Genomic DNA, 7,197 nt, shown 5'->3' with positions numbered 1-7,197 from the left:
TCTTTTGTCTCTTTCTGTTCTCAGGACTCCGACTAACCAACTAAAGCACTGTTACCCAGAGCATTGTTCCCAGGGAAGAAAAGAGCCCAAACACCCACCCACACCTGCTTCGTGCCAAGAATCTGCAGTCGGGTTGCAAGGACAGCATATGTTGTCCTTTTGGAAAAAATGAGAATGAGTCCAAGTGAAGAGCAAGCAGAGATGTCTCAAGTCGGCCCAAGGCAAGTGGGTGGGTGGCCTGGGCTGTGGCGGTCTCTCTACCCCTGCATCAGACCCTCTCTGGCCTTTTGCATTAAGTAGCTTCCTGTCTTTCTCTGCAAAATAAGATGAATAAAGAGATACTCAAGTCTCAGGATCTCAAAGGGTAGATCCTGGAGTTTAAACCCACTTGTTTTACAGAGGAGGCCCAGAGAGGGGCAAACACTTGCCCAGGGATGCACAGTACTCATAACGGAGCCAAAACTCACTACAGTTAAGTCTTGTGGTTTGTAGTGACTGGGTTAATGTCATCTATGTTTTTTTCTAAATGGCAAATGCCGTGCTAATATTCACTATGGCTTGATAAGTTTTGAAATGCCTTTCTCCCCTGAGTACCCAGTTGCCCTTCTCTGTTAACCTTAGTGTCTGAGTTAATGCTGTGCTATAAAGGTAGGTTGTTAAGTAGCTCTCCCAGAGTCACAGCTGTTAAGTGGCCAAGTAGGGCTTCAAAGCAAGCAACATGGCCCCAGCATCCATGCACCCAGCCTGGAGGCTGCATTGGAAATCTACTTTTATTTTTAATAGAGATGAGGTCTCACTCTTGCTCAGGCTGGTCTCAAACTCCTGACCTCAAGTGATTCTCCTGCCTCAGCCTCCCAGGGTGCTAGGATTACAGGCATGAGCCACTATGCCCAGCTAATTTTTCTACTTTTTGTAGAGATGGAGTCTTGCTATGTTGCTCAGGCTGGTCTTGAACTCCTGGCCTCAAGCGATCCTCCCACCTCAGCCTCGCAAAGTGCTAGGATTACAGGCAGAAGCCACCGCCATGTGATTTTAATTTTTAAACTACTTACCTATGTTTTCTGACTTGTTTTATGATTATGCATTGCTTTTATAATAAGAAAAATAAGTTTTATCCCGAGATACTCCCAACCCTATTTAGATTAGACAGACGTGGAAAAGAGTGGGACAGTGACAAAGAGCCCATTTCTGAAAGTTTGGCCTTTTGAAGATGTCTTGGCTACTCTGCATTTCTGTCAGTTCTCCTCCCCTAGTCATGGCCTTCTTCACACCGAATTTCTTGCCTGAAATTTTATGACATTTTACCTGGGTTCACGGATCCTTCTAGAACGGGCCCCGACTCTGTCTCCGGCCCTCAGTATCACGGTGGATAGCTTCCTGATCAGTGAGGAATGAGGCCGTGGAGACCCTGGCCTGGCCTCATTTGAACTTTGCCTTTCTCCAGGTGTTGGAGCCCCCGTTGCTGAGCATAGAAGAGAACAAGAAAGGGCTGATCACCGCAAGGCCCCCCACGATGGGGCAGAACTGCCAGCGATCGGTAAGCTTGTCCCTTACGTTTCTCCAGCTTCTCAGAAGGGTCACATGTGCCACAGCCCCCTGTCCCTGGGCGGGTGTTATATTGGGGTCTATCTTAGAGGAGGGGAAACTGAGACCAAGAGCACGGCAGGAGCGTGTCACGGCGCAAGGCAGGAGCCCCTCAGGCCCCAACTCTCAGTGCAGATCAATTCGCACCCGGGGCCACGTGGGTCCTGACCACGGGGAGCCCGGGGGATCAGTCACTTAACCCCAGGTTAATCGCTTCTTAGACACTTGTGCTGTGACGTCGTGAATGTGCTATAAATAGGAGTTTGGCTTTTTCTTTCTAAGAGAGTCCCCCCTCTGGCCAAATTTTATGCTGTCATGTAAAAGCAGGAGCCCACTCTTACATTTTGGAGAGAGCTTTGCTTCTCCCCCGGATGTTGAAATAAACCCTGGAAAACATTTATAGGACAAATGATGTTCTTCTGAGCAGCTGACTCATTTAAACTGGTCTGTGCTGCAGATGGGCCCCTCTGGAGCAAGGACCGCAGCTGTTTCCTTTTTGCAGTTTGGGAAACTGAGGCATAGCGGGTTTTTGTTTTTAGGTTTTTTGTTTTTTTAAATCCCAATGCCCTGGGGACCAGAACTCTCTGAGCTGCATGTTGGTCACTGCAGTGGCCTGGCTTGTTTCCTTGATGAAGACTTTCCCCTGGTCAGTCCTGGGGTGACAAATTAGTCCCCGATGAGATTCTTGAGAGTGGAGAGTGCAAGCTTAAGGAGCCGCTTTCCGCTAGAGGTGAGGGGCTCGGGCACACTGTGGCGGGCGCCTTCCCCTCGGTCCTGCAGGAGTGGCTTACAGTGCCCTTGTCATCATATGAGGAGGGCCTTGCAAAGTCCAGCCCAGGCACAGAGACCTCACAGGGTTTTGAGAGAATCGGACTCCATCCTGCTTCTAAGGGGAAGCTCTCAGTCTCATTCTCATTTGCGGAACCCGAGGGGCCTGCTTGGTTTGCAGGGGGAGTGGAGGTCACTAAATTCATAAATCTGAAGACTCTCCGTGGCTGTTGGACCCCCTTGGACCTCTTCTTTTTCTCCTCTTTCACCCCCAACCAGGGCACAAAAGTGCCTGCCCTGGGAAAGGAGGAGCCCTTCCAAACCAGGGCATTTTATTTGAGATGTCATTGCCACCTCTCACAGTCCCCGTTATCCCTTTCCTGTGCCCTGGCCTGGCTTTGCCAGCCACAGGCAGAATGCCACCGACGGTTTAAAGCAGGCCAGGCCAGCCTTGGCGAGGTGGCACAAAGCAGCCAGTGTCACAGGCTTGGGCTCTGGCACTCAGAGTTTAGTGTCGATCTGTGGGTGTAGGACTGGTCCTCTGTGGTACTTGGAGGGCCAGGGAGGAGGGACACAGGCTCTGGGTCTCAGACACAGGTGGAAACTCAGGAGCTGGAAATGGGTTTCACCCTCCAGTAGCCCAGCGCAGTTGCAGTTCTTACTGCCCCGGGCTCTGCCGGTCAGTCATCTGTGCTGTGGCTGCTGCCACTTACCAAGCGATTACTCCATGCCTGCCACTTCACTTTACGTGGTCTCCTTCGGTGTTCACAAAGGCTCAATGAAGCGGGTAGCACTCCCATTTTACAGATGGGGAAACTGAGGCTTAGAGAGGTTAAACTACCTGCCCAAGGTTGCACAGCTGGTCCTGGCAGATGAAGGACGTAAACTCCAGGTCTCTCTGACTCCAGAACTGTGCACTTTCCACCTCCACGTCAAGCTCACGGATGAAGGCGAAGTGTGCTACTCCAACCCACACCTTCCTAAGGATGGATATATTTTTAGTTACTTCCAGCTTATAAATGTTGTGCCCTGTATGTTAAGGTCCCACTCTTACTCTAAGGAAGGGCCAAAAATTGTATGGTCCATTCAATTTTTCTCCTGGGCTCCCTGACGATTCCAAGCCCCAGACATTACGTCTCACTGTTGCCTTACGCCTCCTTCCCATGGAGGCCTGGAAGTGTCTGCAGGGCTTCATTAGAGCCCTTTTGGCAGGAAGTTTGCCCTTGTGGCAGTATCAGGGAAAGGCCTAGACCATTTGGGCCTTGGGTGTGTGGAAAACCTGCCTAGATTGTTCTGGTCACTCCGGTCGTGTATGGGGTGCCTTTTTTCCCCCCCCGCTAGTGTCCCTAAGACCATGATTTCTGTAGAGCTTCTTTGATTTGGGGCCTACTCAGAGGAGAACATGGTTTCTCAGTTCACAAACAGCAAACATTTATTGAGCACTTACTCTATGTAAGGCAGGACCAGGGGTGCTGAAAAGATAGGCCCTGCCCCCCAGGGGCTATGCATGCAGGAGGTGCCCCCGATTCGTCCAGGGACCACCTGCACGTCTATGGGCTGCTCTGCAACTTTCTAGAATTTCAGTCTCCTTCCTTACAAATTGCGGTTGCCTCTTGTGCTCTGTCACTCTGGGTTCCCTCCCTTTCCACCCCACAAGAGTCGGGAGCCAGCAGGGGAACTAGTATTCACGCTGTGCCTCCGGGTGCAAGCACTAAGCTAGGAGGCACTTTACAGGTTGTTATCACAGACAAAGGGCAGAGGAGGGGCCTCGGTTTTCTCAGTTGTATCTTTTCCCCCTGATTTTTCCTTCCCTGATGCTGCAGAGACAACTGCAGGGGTGAATGGAGATTGACAGTCAGAGTCCTGTGAGATCTCCAAGTTAAGAGCAGAGTCCTTTGAAGTCCCTACTCGGGACCCACATACTTGAGCTTGGGCCATGTCTGTTCTGGCTTGGCGCTCCCCAGAAAGTCCGTCTCTAGCAGCCCAGGGGCGGGTTGGGACCAGAACCCACCCCATCCCCTGCTGCAGGGCCAGGCTCTAATCCTTCTGACTGCTCTCCCTTCACTGGACAAGACTGATTTAGCCTCCACTGGCTCCAAAGCAAAACGCTGGCCACATGAGTGTCCTCAAATACTCATTTCCGGAGGTGTGACTTGAATCCATCTGAGCATTTTTACTCATCTGCCCAACCCCTACATGGCAGCTTCTGCAAGTGGTGGCGTTGATCATCTCTGTGTTCCTTTAGTAGCCTTATGTGCCCAGTGACAGGTGACAGTTCAGTCCCCAGCCTCAGCCAGCTGCCCCAACTCCTCCATTTTGCAGGAGGACTAGTACCCACTCATCCCTGAGGTTCCAGCCTCAGTTCACCTCCAACAGGTCTAGGCTTCCTTTTCCACGAAGTGTTCCAGCAACCAGAGAGTCAAGCACCTAAACAGGCCAGCTTGCATTTGAATTTTGGAGATATTGGAGGAGGAAGAAAGATCTCTCAAGGAGATGTATACCCTACCATTTCTGCCTCCAGCTCTGAAATCTTCCCCTGTACCAGTTAGCTTTTGCTGTGTAATAAATCATCCCAATATTTAGTGGCTTAAAACATCAATCCTTTATTTACCTGCAATCCTGTGATTTGGCAATCTGGACCGAGCTCAGTGGGGACAACTCTTCTCTGCTCTATGTACCATCTGGCTCCCTCAGACGTTTGCAGACAGCTTGAGAGCTGTGGCTTCTCTTCCATGGCAGTTGACTGGCCATAGGCAGGGGTGACAACGAGGCCGTGAATCACACACCTTCCTGCAGACTAGCAGGTGGTGGTGGCAAGCGTCCTAGGAGCAGGAGAGAGGGCCAGCCCCGAAGCACAGGCATGTTTCAAGCGTCTGCTTGCATCAGGTTGCTGTTGTCCTATTAGCCCAAGCAAGTCACATGGCCGATCCCAGAGCCTATGTGGCAGCGTGGGTATAGGGAGGAGAATTATTGTGCCTGCTATTGCAAACGGTGTACTATACCCTCCCTATCTATCCATGCGGCCACCATCATGAAAAAATTCACATGGGCTTTTCTCTGGATTGGCAACAGCTTCCAAAGTTTGTGAGGCAAGGGACGTTATGAAAGGGCAGGATGCGAACTCATCCCTGCCCGGACCCTACCAGGAGGTGGCCACTGCTTGGCGGCCACGTTCCCTCCGTTCCCTCCGTGCCCTCTGGGGAAGCACTGCAACCTGCAGTCTTGGGAACTCAGCGGGGCCAGTGGTTGAGCAGGGATCAGACCCCTGCTCCTACAACTCCTCTCCAGGCCTCCTGGCAGCTCAGCGGGTGCTGTGCTTTCATCACTGATCGGTCTGCCCTAGTGGATTGAGGGCTCGACGGCCGAGCCGCTGCTGCTTTTCATCTTTGAATCTCCAGCTCTCAGCACCGTGCCAGGCACATTGCTGAGCACCTGTTTCTGAGCTCTGCTGTATTCCATCCAGAGAATCGTTAACCGTGTTAGAACTTGCTCAGACATTTGGAGGTTACCTGTAATTACTCTTGCTTTCTGAGCGTGATTGATTAGTTATGAGCATCAGTATGTTGCGAATGCAAGTTGCTAAGATGCCTTTGCAACACTTGACCTTGTCCCCTCTTTTTTTCAGGCTGTAGATGCTGAAAGGCCTACTATACGGCCCCCGCTTAATGAAATGAAGGTAAGAAATAAAAATATTCTTTGCATTTCCTTCTGTAACATTTTCTGTAAAAGACAGGCGCTGCGTGGCAATTCCCTTTGGGAATTCTGATAATGGTTTTAAGCCAGCCAAGCAGCCCTGCCATGGATTCCCCAGGATGAGAGCAATATTTACCTCTATTCTGCTTCCTCCTGGGTCCAGTTCACCTCCACAGGGAAGGTGCTTTCTGAGGTCCCATGCTCAGCCCTTTCTCGGAAGCAGAGTGCTCAATGGCAGAGCTGAACACAGGCCCTCCTGCCTTGGAGCTGCAGGGCATACTGGCCGTGGGAGCGAATCCGGGAGGGGAAATGGAGAGGTCTCTCCTCTCTCCTCTTTCCCATTGTGCAGAGTCAGGCACGCCAGGAACTTGGCACCCATCTGCTCTGCGTGTCAACATGGGCGAGCTTCACATCTTTCCCATTGACATATCCCATATGGCCCCAAATCTGTGCATTTTTTGTGCTGTTTGTAACGACCCACCACTCTCGCTGCCATTGCCCAAGCAGGCAGCGTAATGTGCCTTTAAAATTGCAGTACAGTGGACCTGAGATGGGTTGCTTCTCGGGAGGGGAGGGTGACCAGGCGGAGATTTTCAGAATCAACTTGTTGGGAGAAAAATACAGTACCTCTCGATTTCCCCTGCATCTGGATCTCTTACCTAGTCCCAGAGGAGGCCCAAGGCTGGGTCTGGATTCATAGCCACCTCTACCATGCTCCTCATTCCACTGATTGAGCAACTATGTTCGTGTTCTTTTGAAAATGAATAAGACTCAGTCTCCAGCCTCAAAAGACTCATGGCTGAAAAGTGAAGCTCAATTTATTTATTTATTTTTTTTGAGACAGAGTCTCACTCTGTTGCCTGGGCTGGAGTGCAGTGGCATCAGCCTAGCTCACAGCAACCTCAAACTCCTGACCTCAAGCAATCCTCCCGCCTCAGCCTTCCAGAATGCTAGGGTTACAGGCGTGAGCCACCGCGCCTGGCCAAAGCTCAGTATTTTAAAAAAGCTGCAACATAGGGTGACACATGCCTTAAGAGCTAGGTGAGGGAGTGGTCAGCCTTGTCTTGGGGAGATAAGGAAGGCAGGATAGAGGTAGTGAGATTTGTGCAGGGTCTTGAAGCAGAGGAAGGAATGTGCCAGGCAGGGAAGCCG

The sequence above is a fragment of the Eulemur rufifrons genome, chromosome 28 (assembly GCF_041146395.1).
Source record: "Eulemur rufifrons isolate Redbay chromosome 28, OSU_ERuf_1, whole genome shotgun sequence".
In the NCBI taxonomy this organism is placed as follows: Eukaryota; Metazoa; Chordata; class Mammalia; order Primates; family Lemuridae; genus Eulemur; species Eulemur rufifrons.
The sequence above is the reverse complement of the archived record's forward strand: the minus strand, read 5'-3'. Positions refer to the sequence as shown.